We start from the raw sequence: 16,006 nt of genomic DNA, 5'->3' as shown, positions 1-16,006 counted from the left end.
TTAAAGTGGCTAGTGATACATGTATTACATAAAGATGGCAAGATGCAGTAGATGGTATAGAGTACAGTACATACATATGAGATGAGTAATGTAGGGTATGTAAACATTATATTGTGGCATTGTTTAAAGTGGCTAGTGATACATTTTTTACATAAATCTTTCCATTATTAAAGTGACTAGAGTTGAGTCAGTATGTTGGCAGCAGCCACTCAATGTTGGTGGTGGCTGTTTAACAGTCTGATGGCCTTGAGATAGAATCTGTTTTTCAGTCTCTCGGTCCCTGCTTTGATGCACCTGTACTGACCTTGCCTTCTGGATGATAGCGGGGTGAAGAGGCAGTGGCTCGGGTGGTTGTTGTCCTTGATGATCTTTATGGCCTTCCTGTGACATCGGGTGGTGTAGGTGTCCTGGAGGGCAGGTAGTTTGCCCCCGGTGATGCGTTGTGCAGACCTCACTACCCTCTGGAGAGCCTTACGGTTGTGGGCGGAGCAGTTGCCGTACCAGGCGGTGATACAGCCCGACAGGATGCTCTCGATTGTGCATCTGTAGAAGTTTGTGAGTGCTTTTGGTGACAAGCCGAATTTCTTCAGCCTCCTGAGGTTGAAGGGGCGCTGCTGCGCCTTCTTCACGATGCTGTCTGTGTGAGTGGACCAATTCAGTTTGTCCGTGATGTGTACGCCGTGGAACTTAAAACCTACTACCCTCTCCACTACTGTCCCGTCGATGTGGATAGGGGGGTGTTCCCTCTGCTGTTTCCTGAAGTCCACAATAATCTCCTTTGTTTTGTTGACGTTGAGTGTGAGGTTATTTTCCTGACACCACACTCCGAGGGCCCTCACCTCCTCCCTGTAGGCCGTCTCGTCGTTGTTGGTAATCAAGCCTACCACTGTAGTGTCGTCTGCAAACTTGATGATTGAGTTGGAGGCTTGCATGGCAACGCAGTCATGGGTGAACAGGGAGTACAGGAGAGGGCTCAGAACACACCCTTGTGGGGCCCCAATGTTGAGGATCAGCGGGGTGGAGATGTTGTTACCTACCCTCACCACCTGGGGGCGGCCTGTCAGGAAGTCCAGTACCCAGTTGCACAGGGCGGGGTCGAGACCCAGGCTCTCGAGCTTGATGATGAGTTTGGAGGGTACTATGGTGTTAAATGCTGCTCTGTAGTCGATGAACAGCATTCTCACATAGGTATTCCTCTTGTCCAGATGGGTTAGGGCAGTGTGGTTGCGATTGTGTCGTCTGTGGACCTATTGGGGCGGTAAGCAAATTGGAGTGGGTCTAGGGTGTCAGGTAGGGTGGAGGTGATATGGTCCTTGACTAGTCTCTCAAAGCACTTCATGATGACAGAAGTGAGTGCGTCGTTTAGTGAGTCGTTTAGCTCAGTTACCTTAGCTTTCTTGGGAACAGGAACAATGGAGGCCCTCTTGAAGCATGTGGGAACAGCAGACTTGAATAAGGATTGATTGAAAATGTCTGAAAACACATCAGTTTTGGTAGCGAGCCATGTCACTGGCACTGTATTGTCCTCAAAGCGAGCAAAGAAGTTGTTTAGTCTGTCTGGGAGCAAGACATCCTGGTCTGCGACGGGGCTGGTTTTCTTTTTGTAATCCGTGATTGACTGTAGACACTGCCACATACCTCGTGTCTGAGCCGTTGAATTGCGACTACTTTGTCTCTATACTGAGGCTTAGCTTGTTTGATTGCCTTACTGTAGATGAATCAAACACTGCAGATTAATTATACACTACAGACCTGACCGTGAAATACTTACTTACATAAATCAAACGCTGCAAATTAATAAAATCAATTTGTATTGGTCACATACACATGTTTAGCAGATGTTATTGCAGGTGTAGTGAAATGCTTGTGTTCCTAGCTCCAACAGCGCAGTAGTATCTAAACACTGCAAATGTATCAAACACTGCAGATGAATTAAACTCTCTCCATTAAAACCTGTGTTTGACTTTTAGGGATGGAGAGGTGGAAATTACTTTTGGAATGAGAGGTATCCAGCTGAATGAGTGTCCATGTCAACTGTTTCATTCTTGGCAAAGTGTGTGTTTCAACTGTTTCATAAAGGTTTATATTATCTCAGTTATAGTCCAGAACCACACACACAGCAAGGCTGGCATGAAGGGAATGTGTACACATGCCACCACCCTGGAAGAGCCAGCCTCATTACTGTAGTAACTACTGGTAGAGATGGAGAGCCTCAGTACTGTAGTTACTACTGGTAGAGATGGAGAGCCTCATTACTGTAGTTACTACTGGTAGAGATGGAGATCCTCAGTACTGTAGTAACTACTGGTAGAGATGGAGAGCCTCATTACTGTAGTAACTACTGGTAGAGATGGAGAACCTCAGTACTGTAGTTACTGCTGGTAGAGATGGAGATCCTCAGTACTGTAGTTACTACTGGTAGAGATGGAGAACCTCAGTACTGTAGTTACTAGAACCTCAATACTGTAGTTACTACTGGTAGAGATGGAGATCCTCAGTACTGTAGTTACTACTGGTAGAGATGGAGAACCTCAGTACTGCAGTTACTACTGGTAGAGATGGAGAGCCTCAGTCCTGTAGTTACTACTGGTAGAGATGGAGAACCTCGGTACTGTAATTACTACTGGTAGTGATGAAGCCTCAGTACTTTAGTTAATACTGTTAGAGATGGAGAGCCTCAGTACTGTTGTTACCACTGGTAGTGATGGAGCCTCAGTACCTTAGGTTCTACTGGTAGAAATTGAGCTTCAGTACTGTAGTTACTACTGGTAGAGATGGAGAACCTCAGTACTGTAGTTACTACTGGTAGAGATAGAGAGCCTCAGTACTGTAGTTACTAGAACCTCAGTACTGTAGTTACCACTGGTAGAGATGGAGAACCTCAGTACTGTAGTTACTACTGGTAGAGATGGAGATACTCAGTACTTTAGTTACTACTAGTAGAGATGGAGAGCCTCAGTACTTTAGTTACTACTGGTAGAGATTGAGAACCTCTTATCTCCCACTGCTAGTGGTCTGTACATTTGAATTGTGTGTCCTTTGGTGTGTGTGTGTAGTAAGTTGTATTTTATTTAGGACAGTCTCAGGCTGGGTGATTGGCTCGTGTTTTTCTGCATGTGTGTGTCCTTTGTCTGCTGCACCAAGCTGCTGCATGGGACTTATGGATCAGGGTGTGTCCACTGTCCTGGTTTCAGATGATTTAGTCTGTGTTTGTGTATGTGTGGCATTGTTGGTTGATTTGTATGGCAGATTGAATGGAGTCTGTCTGACATGCCCTGTCCTCAACAGAAACACAATTATTATAATTATTACACAACACAAGTGATCAGGCCCACACCCTGTGTTTGTCAGCTAGGCTGGTTGTGTAATAACACGGTCTGAATGGCATTCAGTTCTCCCTTTTAGTGTAGTGATATTGGGGAAACTGCTGCAGTGGGCCTTGAACCAGTAACCCTGCGCTTAGTAGGCAAGTGCTCTACCTCCTTTGCCATACATGAGGAAGTAATTGTGACCCACTTGGTATTATTGAACCGAGTTCATCCCCGAGCCTCAAGACCATTAGCCTACAGAGCTAAAGCCTAAATATATTGGCACCTTTACACAATTTATAATTTCTTCTAAAATCAGTTGAAATGTAAAAATGTTCGGTGTTAACACGTGTAAGTGTTTGATTAACAATTTCACAGGACCTAAACAATTATAATAATCAAAACTGAAATTGAGATTTGTCACTTCAAAGTAAAAAATAAAATAAAAATGTATTATTACAAATTCTCATTTCTTTGGTTCGAGGCAAGTCATACTCGGCAAGTGTAGTTTCTCACCTGTGGTAAGTACAGGTGCGTACTGGGTAAAAATAGCCATTCAAGCAGTTTTGAAAGAGAAAACAAAACATTCTTTCCCATTGCACTCCATTGTAAAGTACAAGGTTGCCAATATATTTGACCGTATCGGTATATGCATGAGATTCGAGTCTTCATGGCACAGGCAAGATGACTCATCATACGAACGCAGTTTCCCAAACCACTTCCTCTACATCTGCGTCCATACAGAGAGAAGAGACAGTTAAAGTACTACCTAGAGTTCTTTGCAAAATGGCATCACCATAGCAACCATCTCTATATAACTCATGATCGCATTCAGTCTCGCACTCCCGCTTAGAACACGTCATGGTGCCATGAGACGCATCTCGCCTCAGACACAATGCATTGTGGGTTCTATAGACCATGTTGTTTTTCACGTGTCCAGCAGACGAAAGAGTCAGTCACTCTCTATCCAGACAGTGATCTTTGTTGAGAGGACATGACACACACTAATGGAAAGATGTTAGAAACGCTCCTGTGTGTCTAACACGCACACACAAGGACACACACACACACACTCACACACACACACACTCACAGACAAGTAGACTGTGTGTGAGTCCAGGCTTATTGTTGAAGGAGGTATGAGTAAAGATGTGGTATTAACCTTATAGGTCACTGCAGTAGTGTATTAGTGCACATCCATTCACTAGGCTTTAATCCAGGGCCCACAGACTCACCGTTTTACTGTCGTGTCTATTCATCAAAAGTATATTAATAGCAAACAACAAGCATTAGCAGCAGATGATAAAAGGGCATGTTTGGGACTGGATTGGTTGCTCTGACTCTGACTGGACTGGCTGCTCTGACTCTGACTGGACTGGCTGCTCTGACTCTGACTGGACCGGTTGCTCTGACTCTGACTGGACCGGTTGCTCTGACTCTGACTGACTGGACTGGCTGCTCTGACTCTGACTGGACTGGCTGCTCTGACTGACTGGACTGGCTGCTCTGACTCTGACTGGACTGGCTGCTCTGAATCTGACTGGACCGGCTGCTCTGACTCTGACTGGACCGGCTGCTCTGACTCTGACTGGACCGGCTGCTCTGACTCTGACTGACTGGACTGACTGCTCTGACTCTGACTGGACTGACTGCTCTGACTCTGACTGGACTGGCTGCTCTGACTCTGACTGACTGGACTGGCTGCTCTGACTGACTGGACTGGCTGCTCTGACTGACTGGACTGGCTGCTCTGACTCTGACTGGACTGGCTGCTCTGACTCTGACTGGACTGGCTGCTCTGACTCTGACTGACTGGGCTGGCTGCTCTGACTGACTGGACTGGCTGCTCTGACTCTGACTGGACTGGCTGCTCTGACTCTGACTGGACTGGCTGGCCTCTCCTCTCCTCTCCTCTCCTCTCCTCTCCTCTCCTCTTTGACCAGGACCAGATACCACAGCAGCCTCTCCTCTCTGACCAGGACCTGATACCATAGCAGCCTCTCCTCTCTGACCAGGACCAGATACCACAGCAGCCTCTCCTCTCTGACCAGGACCAGATACCACAGCAGCCTCTCCTCTCTGACCAGGACCTGATACCCGTCAGTTGAGGATGCCTGGTCTTTCTTTAAAAGTAACTTCCTCACCATTTTAGATAAGCATGCTCCGTTCAAAAAATGCAGAACTAAGAACAGATATAGCCCCTGGTTCACTCCAGACCTGACTGCCCTCGACCAGCACAAAAACATCCTGTGGCGGACTGCGCTAACATCGAATAGTCCCCGCGATATGCAACTGTTCAGGGAAGTCAGGAACCAATACACACAGTCAGTCAGGAAAGCTAAAGCCAACTTCTTCAGGCAGAAGTTTGCATCCTGTAGCTCCAACTCCAAAAAGTTCTGGGACACTGTGAAGTCCATGGAGAACAAGAGCACCTCCTCCCAGCTGCCCACTGCACTGAGACTAGGTAACATGGTCACCACCGATAAATCCATGATTATCGAAAACTTCAACAAGCATTTCTCAACGGCTGGCCATGCCTTCCGCCTGGCTACTCCAACCTCGGACAACAGCTCCCCCCCCCCCGCAGCTACTCGCCCAAGCCTCTCCAGGTTCTCCTTTACCCAAATCCAGATAGCAGATGTCCTGAAAGAGCTGCAAAACCTGGACCCGTACAAATCAGCTGGGCTGGACAATCTGGACCCTCTATTCCTGAAACTATCCGCCGCCATTGTCGCAACCCCTATTACCAGCCTGTTCAACCTCTCTTTCATATCGTCTGAGATCCCCAAGGACTGGAAAGCTGCCGCAGTCATCCCCCTCTTCAAAGGGGGCGACACCCTGGACCCAAACTGTTACAGACCTATATCCATCCTGCCCTGCCTATCTAAGGTCTTCGAAAGCCAAGTCAACAAACAGGTCACTGACCATCTTGAATCCCACCGTACCTTCTCCGCTGTGCAATCTGGTTTCCGAGCCGGTCACGGGTGTACCTCAGCCACGCTCAAGGTACTAAACGATATCATAACCGCCATCGATAAAAGACAGTACTGTGCAGCCGTCTTCATAGACCTTGCCAAGGCTTTCGACTCTGTCAATCACCGTATTCTTATCGGCAGACTCAGTAGCCTCGGTTTTTCGGATGACTGCCTTGCCTGGTTCACCAATTACTTTGCAGACAGAGTTCAGTGTGTCAAATCGGAGGGCATGCTGTCCGGTCCTCTGGCAGTCTCTATGGGGGTGCCACAGGGTTCAATTCTCGGGCCGACTCTTTTCTCTGTATATATCAATGATGTTTCTCATGCTGCGGGCGATTCCCTGATCCACCTCTACGCAGACGACACCATTCTATATACTTCCGGCCCGTCCTTGGACACTGTGCTATCTAACCTCCAAACGAGCTTCAATGCCATACAGCACTCCTTCCGTGGCCTCCAACTGCTCTTAAACGCTAGTAAAACCAAATGCATGCTTTTCAACCGTTCGCTGCCTGCACCCGCACGCCTGACCAGCATCACCACCCTGGATGGTTCCGACCTTGAATATGTGGACATCTATAAGTACCTAGGTGTCTGGCTAGACTCTAAACTCTCCTTCCAGACCCATATCAAACATCTCCAATCGAAAATCAAATCAAGAGTCGGCTTTCTATTCCGCAACAAAGCCTCCTTCACTCACGCCGCCAAACTTACCCTAGTAAAACTGACTATCCTACCGATCCTCGACGACGTCATCTACAAAATTGCTTCCAACACTCTACTCAGCAAACTGGATGCAGTTTATCACAGTGCCATCCGTTTTGTCACTAAAGCACCTTATACCACCCACCACTGCGACTTGTATGCTCTAGTCGGCTGGCCCTCGCTACATATTCGTCGCCAGACCCACTGGCTCCAGGTCATCTACAAGTCCATGCTAGGTAAAGCTCCGCCTTATCTCAGTTCACTGGTTACGATGGCAACACCCATCCGTAGCACGCGCTCCAGCAGGTGTATCTCACTGATCATCCCTAAAGCCAACACCTCATTTGGCCGCCTTTCGTTCCAGTTCTCTGCTGCCTGTGACTGGAACGAATTGCAAAAATCGCTGAAGTTGGAGACTTTTATCTCCCTCACCAACTTCAAACATCTGCTATCTGAGCAGCTAACCGATCGCTGCAGCTGTACATAGTCTATTGGTAAATAGCCCACCCATTTTCACCTACCTCATCCCCATACTGTTTTTATTTATTTATTTTTATTTTTCTGCTCTTTTGCACACCAATATCTCTACCTGTACATAACCATCTGATCATTTATCACTCCAGTGTTAATCTGCATAATTGTAATTATTTGCCTACCTCATGCCTTTTGCACACAATGTATATATAGACTCCCCTTTTTTTCTACTGTGTTATTGACTTGTTAATTGTTTACTCCATGTGTAACTCTGTGTTGTCTGTCCACACTGCTATGCCTTATCTTGGCCAGGTCGCAGTTGCAAATGAGAACTTGTTCTCAACTAGCCTACCTGGTTAAATAAAGGTGAAATAAAAATAAAAAAAATAAAAAAATACCATAGCAGCTTCTCCTCTCCTCTTTGACCAGGACCTGATACCACAGCAGCCTCTCCTCTCCTCTTTGACCAGGACCTGATACCACAGCAGCCTCTCCTCTCTGACCAGGCCCTGATACCACAGCAGCCTCTCCTCTCCTCTTTGACCAGGACCTGATACCACAGCAGCCTCTCCTCTCCTCTTTGACCAGGACCTGATACCACAGCAGCCTCTCCTCTCTGACCAGGACCTGATACCACAGCAGCCTCTCCTCTCTGACCAGGACCTGACACCACAGCAGTGGACATGAGAGTGCCAGTGTACAGGGCAGGACTGGGGGACCAAGTGTACAGGGCCAAGCACCTGGGGTCTGTTGCATCTGCTGGGCTTATGACATAACGCTATGAATGTCCGACGTAGCATGCACTAGGTCAGACCAGCCCATTATACCTGTTGCACATCCAGGCGGGTCCTTTCTTCTGCTACACCCGGGTCTACATCCTACACTCGGTGAACAGGCATAGGTTTGAAACTCAGCACCATCATTCATTGTCTACAGCAGTGTGTGTGTGAGCGCTCCTCATCTCTGCTCTCTGCCTGGCTGTCTGTCTTGCTGTCCTCGGGTGAATCTGATTGATCCTGACCCCAAGTTAGAACAGCTCCAGATTACAGTGTTAGGATCAGTGATAGAGGTTGTGAGCCAACCAACCTTCATGCTGTTACCTGAGGAGACCTGGGGATGTGACAACCGTTTGGACTACTGCACGGTTTCCCAAACTAGGTCCACATGGGTGCACAATTAGGTTTTTTCCCCAGCACTACACAGCTGACTCAAATAATCAAAGCTGGATGATGAGTTGGTTATTTGAATCAGCTATGTAGTGCTAGGGCAAAAAACTAATTGTGCACCCATTTTCTTTTATTTATTTTTTTATTTCACCTTTATTTAACCAGGTAGGCTAGTTGAGAACAAGTTCTCATTTGCAACTGCGACCTGGCCAAGATAAGGCATAGCAGTGTGAACAGACAACACAGAGTTACACATGGAGTAAACAATTAACAAGTCAATAACACAGAAAAAAGGGGAGTCTATATATACATTGTGTGCAAAAGGCATGAGAAGGTAGGCAAATAAATTACAATTATGCAGATTAACACTGGAGTGATAAATGATCAGATGGTCATGTACAGGTAGAGATATTGGTGTGCAAAAGAGCAGAAAAATAAATAAATAAAAACAGTATGGGGATGAGGTAGGTGAAAATGGGTGGGCTATTTACCAAGACTATGTACAGCTGCAGCGATCGGTTAGCTGCTCAGATAGCAGATGTTTGAAGTTGGTGAGGGAGATAAAAGTCTCCAACTTCAGCGATTTTTGCAATTCGTTCCAATCACAGGCAGCAGAGAACTGGAACGAAAGGCGGCAAAATGAGGTGTTGGCTTTAGGGATGATCAGTGAGATACACCTGCTGGAGCGCGTGCTACGGATGGGTGTTGCCATCGTAACCAGTGAACTGAGATAAGGCGGAGCTTTACCTAGCATGGACTTGTAGAGTCCATGGGGAGGGCGGGGGGGGGGGGGGGGGGGGGGGGGGGGGGGGGAAGGGGGACCCTGGACTACTGCACCTTATAGACATGTGAAATGAAACCTGGCCCAATAATGTGAATAGTATAAATGTGGATGACAGGACTCTTGTCTGGTGCCTGAATTGTGAAAGAGTGTGTGAGTGGATATGTGTATGTGGAAGTGTGATTGTGGGGACTTATCATTGTCATTATTTTAGTTTGTTAGGTAGGAAAAGAGATGCCAATGCATAGGTTGGGTGAGGACATCAGAGGACTGTGTGACTCGTAATGTAACTCCTAGCCCAGTGTGACTCATAGTTTTACTCCTGGCCCAGTGTGACTCATAGTTTTACTCCTGGCCCAGTGTGACCCATGGTGTAACTAAAGAAACAAATGATTCTATGCTAAAATCTGGGTAAAAGATTAAAAGGAATGTGAGTCTTATTCATTACGTTTAGTAATGTCTTTCTTTTCTAAAGTCTACCAACATTGTGCATCCTGTTTCCATTGATCATCCTTGAGATGTTTCTACAACTTGATTTGAGTCCACCTGTGGTAAATTCAATTGATTGTACATGATTTGGAACGGCACACACCTGTGCCTTTTCTGGTCCCACAGTTGACAGTGCATGTCACAGCAAAAACCAAGTCAAGAGGTCGAAGGAATTGTCCATAGAGCTCCTTGACAGCATTGATGGTCCCCAAGAACACAGTGGCCTCCATCATTCTTAAATGGAAGAAGTTTGGATTCTTCCTAGAGCTGGCCACCCGGCCAAACTGAACAATCGGGGGAGAATGGCCTTGGTCAGGGAGGTGACCAAGAACCCGAAAGTCACTCTGACAGAGCTCCAGAGTTCCTCTGTCGAGATGGGAGAACCTTCCAGAGGGACAACCATCTCTCAGGCATTTATGGTAGAGTGGCCAGACGGAAGCCTCAGTAAAAGCACAAGACAGCCTGCTTGGAGTTTGCCAAAAGGCACCTAAAGGACTCTCAGACCATGAGAAACAAGATTCTCTGGTCTGACGAAACCAAGATTGAACTTTTTAGCCTGAATGTCAAGTGTCACGTCTGGAGGAAACCTGGCACCATCCCTACGGTCATGCATGGTGGTGGCAGCATCATGCTGTGGGAATGTTTTTCAGGGGCAGGGACTGGGGGACTAGTCTGGATCGAGGCAAAGATGAACGGAGCAAAATACAGAGAGATCCTTGACGAAACCTGCTGCAGATTGCTCAGGACCTCAGACTGGGGGGCGAAGGTTCACTTTCCAACAACAACCCTAAGCACACAGCCAAGAAAATGCAGGAGTGGCTTTGGGACAAGTCTCTGAATGTCCTTGAGTGGCCCAGCCGGAGCCTGGACTTGAACCCGAACTAGCATCTCTGGAGAGACCTGAAAATAGCTGCGCAGCGACGCTCCCCATCCAACCTGACAGAGCTTGAGAGGATCTGCAGAGAATAATGTGAGAAACTTCCCAAATACAGGTGTGCCAAGTTTGTAGCGTCATACCCAAGAAGACTTGAGGCTGTAATCGCTGCCAAAGGGGCTTCAGCAAAGTACTGAGTAAAGGGTCTGAATACTTACGCAAATGGAACGTTTCCATTTTTTTATTTTTATACATTTGCAAACATTTCTATAAACCTGTTTTTGCTTTGTCATTATGGGGCATCGTGTGTGGATTGGTGAGGGAAGAAACTATGTAAACAATTTTATAATAAGGCTGTAACGTTTAAAATGTAGAAAAAGTCAAGGGGTCTGAATACTTTCCAAATGCACTGTAGCCTGAAATGGCTCTTGGTAGCTAGTTATGAGGCTAGCTAAAGCCAACTTCATAAAATTGCTATGTGGCTAGTAGTATTACAGAGAAACAATAACAACATATCTTTTTTATTATTATTCTTTTTTAAACAGGACACATCTGAGGGGGCATGTGCCCTTGTGCCCCCTGTGGGCATGATGCCTCTGCCTAGAGGAGAATGTACTGGGGCCTTCTGTCACTCAAATGCACGGCTTTATATGACCTTTTTCCCATTGCATGTAACCAGAATGTAACCAGTGATTATGTTAATGTGAGCTCTACTGTTATTTTTGGGGAAGTGTGTTTCCATCACCCAGTGTGACACTAAAGACGTGTGAAGAGGAGAATCAACAACTTCTGCATAATCAAAACAGTTGCTTTGTGAGAAAGTGTTAACCCTGGATCTTAATGCATGTTCACAGTTAGCCATTGTTATGTAAAGGAACCATGTAGCCATACCAAACATAACATATCATACTACTACTATACTAATTTGGTATCCCGGAATTACGTTTACTATGTTATGTCTAGTCTATGAGACCAAGCTGTTGTAATATGTCCCTGCTCAGCCTCTACAGTATCAAAAACATTGGCAGGGATACAGTAGCCTACACATGTGGAAACACACATCTCCACGTATCCACTGCTGCCTCTGGGTGGGGGGGCCAGACCCACTCAACACCACTGGTCCCGAGCCGTAAGAACGCACAAGGGTGAGGGAGGAGACACAGACTTGACGTCAAGGAAACCCTTTCTCGCGCTGAGCCCTTCTTTATATAAATCTCGTCGCGGAAGAAATCCCATGAAAACAGTAGAGAGAGACCAATTTACGGGATTACACGCGCTCACAGTGTTCAGAGACCTCAACAATCAAACAGCCTCTTTCTTTCCCATCTCGAGGATTTAACTGTCTACCTGCACTAATGCTTGACAACATCTGACATTTGCTCGTAGCTCTTGATGAACTCTTATTCCTGAGTTTGGACATTCGGTCGTATCCAGTCTCAATCAATTTCACTAAATAATGGATTTGTAGGATTTATTTTACTTTCTGAGAATACTTTGGAGATTCCCATCTGTTCCATTACTTGTTTTATAGCCCAGTCCAGGGGTGTTTCTTCAGCGCACCTTCATTTTTAAAGGGCGAGTTTTATTAGTTTGATTTCTTTTCTTTTCTTATCATCATGCTGTTGAGTATGCGACGACACAGTCTGCGGCTGCAGCACCAACTCCACCGGTGGAGCGTCAGTGATACCGGGAGCCACCTATCAGACAGCCTCGCGTCTCCAGCGTGCATGTCCCGCTCCAAATCCTGTACGAACTCCACCGGGGAATCGGATGGGAGCCGCGACAGCTGGGCCTCTTTAGACTCCACAGACTCCGTCATCTCCACTGGGTCTACCGGGAATACCGGCGGCAGCTCGAGACCGTTTCGCGTGGTGCTGCTGGGCGCCAGGGTGTCGGTAAATCCGCGGTTGCCAGCATCTTCGCTGGAACGGCGGACAGCATGGACTGTGACGAGTGCGAGCTCTATGGAGGTGAATGAATTACAATGCGGTTGTTAATAAGGAAAATATGCTTTATACGGTAGGCCAATTTTATGACTTTGTGATGGATGTATTTAATGCTGTTGTGCGTAATGGGCACATAGGGAAACATCCACTTGGCCTCCTTTTTACGCATCCCTCTTACATCAATATAAAAGTAAGATGCTTGAACAATTCTACTTGTATGAATCTAAATGTTGGTTGTAAATGTGGTTCTTAACACAGTGATTGGTTTGTTCTTCAGATGAGGTGTGTGAGCAGACCGTCACAGTGGATGGAGAGAAAGCCACAGTCACTCTAGTGGACAACTGGGACTCAGAGGTAAGAGAGAAACTTCTAATGGTTACTTGATGAAACTCTAGTCTGTAGGCCTAGTTTGAACTCTGTCTTGCTGTGTGTGTTTTAGCCATACTCTAACAGTTTGTTTACATATCACAGCTCTAACGTAGTCTCTATTTGTGTTCCCTTCAGGATGAGGGAGGGTCGTCTCAGGACCAGTGTATATAGACAGGCGACGGTCCTCCTTCCTGAAAGCCTCAGAGCTACGTATATCCCTCCGCCAACACCGCCCTGCCCACCACACACCAATCATCCTGGTGGGAAACAAGTGTGACTTGGTCCGACGCAGAGAGGTGTCAGTTACCGGTGAGATTAGAGGCACAGGTTTGGTGTGTGTGTGTGTGTGTGCGTGCGTGCGTGCGTGCGTGCGTGCATATGTGTAAACAGTTGAAGTCGAAAGTTTACATACACTTAGGTTGGAGTCATTAACCTCTCTAGGGTAGGGGGCAGCATTCGGAATTTTGGATGAAAAGCATGCCCAAATTAAACGGCCTGCTACTCGGGCTCAGAAGATAAGATATGCATATAACTGGTAGATTTGGATAGAAAACACTCTAAAGTTTCCAAAACTGTTAAAATAGTGTCTGTGAGTATAACAGAACTGATTTGTCAGGCGGAAACCAGTAGTTTTCTATTCAATGCCATTACAGTATCCATTGACTTAGGACTCAATTTGCAGTTCCTATGCCTTCAACAGTCTTTAGAAATTGTTTCAGGCTTGTATTCTTATAAATGAGAGAGTAAGACCAGTCTGAATGAGTGGACCCTACCGTGTCGCAGAGCTTTTTCATGTGCAATCCCGAGAGAGTGCATTTCTTGTTTACCTTTTATATTGACAACGTTATTGTCAGTTTGAAATATTATAGATCATTTAGGCTAAAAACAACCTGAGGGTTGAATAGAAACATTGTTTGACATGTTTCTATGAACTTTACGGATACAATTTCGATTTTTCTGTCTGCCTGCTTGGACTGCGTTTGAGCCTGTGGATTACTGAAGAAAACGTGCGAACAAAATGGTTTTTGGATATAAAGAGACTTTATTGAACAAAATGAACATTTATTGAGTAAATTAATGTCTTCTGAGTGCCACCATATGCAGATTATCAAAGGTAAGGGATTAATTTGAGTTTTGTAACGCTTCTGCTTGGCTGGTTACTGTTTGTAATAATTTGTCAACTGGGCTATGTTCTGGGTTAGGTATGTTCTGGGCTAGGTATGCTTTCACTGAAAAGCATTTTATAAATCTGACACTGTGGTTGGATTAACAAGAAGTTAATCTTTAAACCTATGTAAAAATATGTTTTGTTTTCAGAATTTTTATAATGAGCATTTCTGTATTTGAATTTGGCGCTCTGCAATCTCACTGGATGTTGGCCAGATGGGACGCTAGCGTCCCACATACCCTAGAGAGGTTTTTAAAACTTGTTTTTCAACCACTCCACAAATTTCTTGTTAACAAACTATAGTTTTGGCAAGTCGGTTAGGACATCTACTTTGTGCATGACACAAGTAATTTTTCCAACAATTGTTTACAGACAGATTATTTCACTTATAATTCACTGTATCACAATTTCAGTGGGTCAGAAGGTTACATACACTAAGTTGACTGTGCCTTTAAACAGCTAGGAACATTATGTCATGGCTTTAGACGGGCTAATTGACATCATTTGAGTCAATTGGAGGTGTACAGTACCTGTGGATGTATTTCAAGGCCTACCTTCAAACTCAGTGCCTCTTTGCTTGATATCATGGGAAAATCAAAAGAAATCAGCCAAGACCTCCACAAGTCTGGTTCATACTTGGGAGCAATTTCCAAACGCCTGAAGGTACCACTTTCATCTGTACAAACAATAGTATGCAAGTATAAACCCCATGGGCCCACGCAGCCGGAATACCGCTCAGAAAGCAGACGCTTTCTAGAGATGAACATACTTGGGGGTGAAAAGTGCAAATCAATCCCAGAACAGCAGAAAAGGACCTTGTGAAGATGCTGGAGGAAACAGGTACAAAAGTTTCTATATCCACAGTAAAACCAGTCCTATATTAACATAATGTGAAAGGCTGCTCAGCAAGGAAGAAGCCACTGCTGCAAAACCCCCCTAAAAAGCCAGACTACGGTTTGCAACTGCACATGGGGACAAAGATCGTACTTTTTGGAGAAATGTCCTCTGGTCTGATGAAACAAAAATATAACTATTTTGCCATAATGACCATCATTATGTTTAAAGGAAAAAGGGGGAGGCTTGCACGCCGAAGAAGGGACTGGTGCACTTCACAAAATAGATGGCATCATGAGGGAGGAAAATTATGTGGACATATTGAAGCAACAATTCCAGACATCAGTTAAAGTTAAAGTTTGGTCGCAAATGGGTCTTCCAAATTTCTCACCAGAGGGCCGTGTGTGTGCTGCAGTGTTTGACTGTAAGTTCATCGAGACGTCAGCAGCAATGCAACACAACGTCTGGCCAACCTTCCATGGCATTGTACAGCAGCTACGACTACGCAGAGACACCAAGGAGAACAACAACCGCCGCAGACACACACACTCACACACACGCCGCGACAGCATACCCAAGAAGGCCAAACGCTTCCTGGACAAGATGGGGGCCAAGAACAATGCCAACGTCGCATTCCGTCTGAAGTCCAAATCCTGCCATGATCTTTCAGTGCTCTAAGATCCAGGACACACACACAACCCCACCCCTACTGCAGTCTACATTAGACTGACCCCTCAAAACTGTCGCCCCATTCGCCAGCCTCTGTGACGGTCTGGAGAATCAACCAATGGACATGCAGTGTTCTGACAATCTCAGCCGACAGAGAGATTGAAAAAGGAAAAGAGAGAGGTGCTAGATAATTAGTGATCTCTAATCCTTTTAGGGTCATGAGAGAGATGTTAATTCCTGTCCTTTTT

At 45.8% G+C, this 16,006-nt stretch overlaps 1 pseudogene; it reads left to right on the top strand.

The window, feature by feature from the left end:
* Positions 1-3,957: 3,957 nt before the first annotated feature.
* On the top strand, positions 3,958-15,767 carry LOC110534138 (annotated as a pseudogene).
* Positions 15,768-16,006: the final 239 nt, after the last annotated feature.

This window comes from Oncorhynchus mykiss, chromosome 3 (genome assembly GCF_013265735.2).
Source record: "Oncorhynchus mykiss isolate Arlee chromosome 3, USDA_OmykA_1.1, whole genome shotgun sequence".
NCBI lineage: Eukaryota > Metazoa > Chordata > Actinopteri > Salmoniformes > Salmonidae > Oncorhynchus > Oncorhynchus mykiss.
The sequence above is the reverse complement of the archived record's forward strand: the minus strand, read 5'-3'. Positions and strand labels throughout refer to the sequence as shown.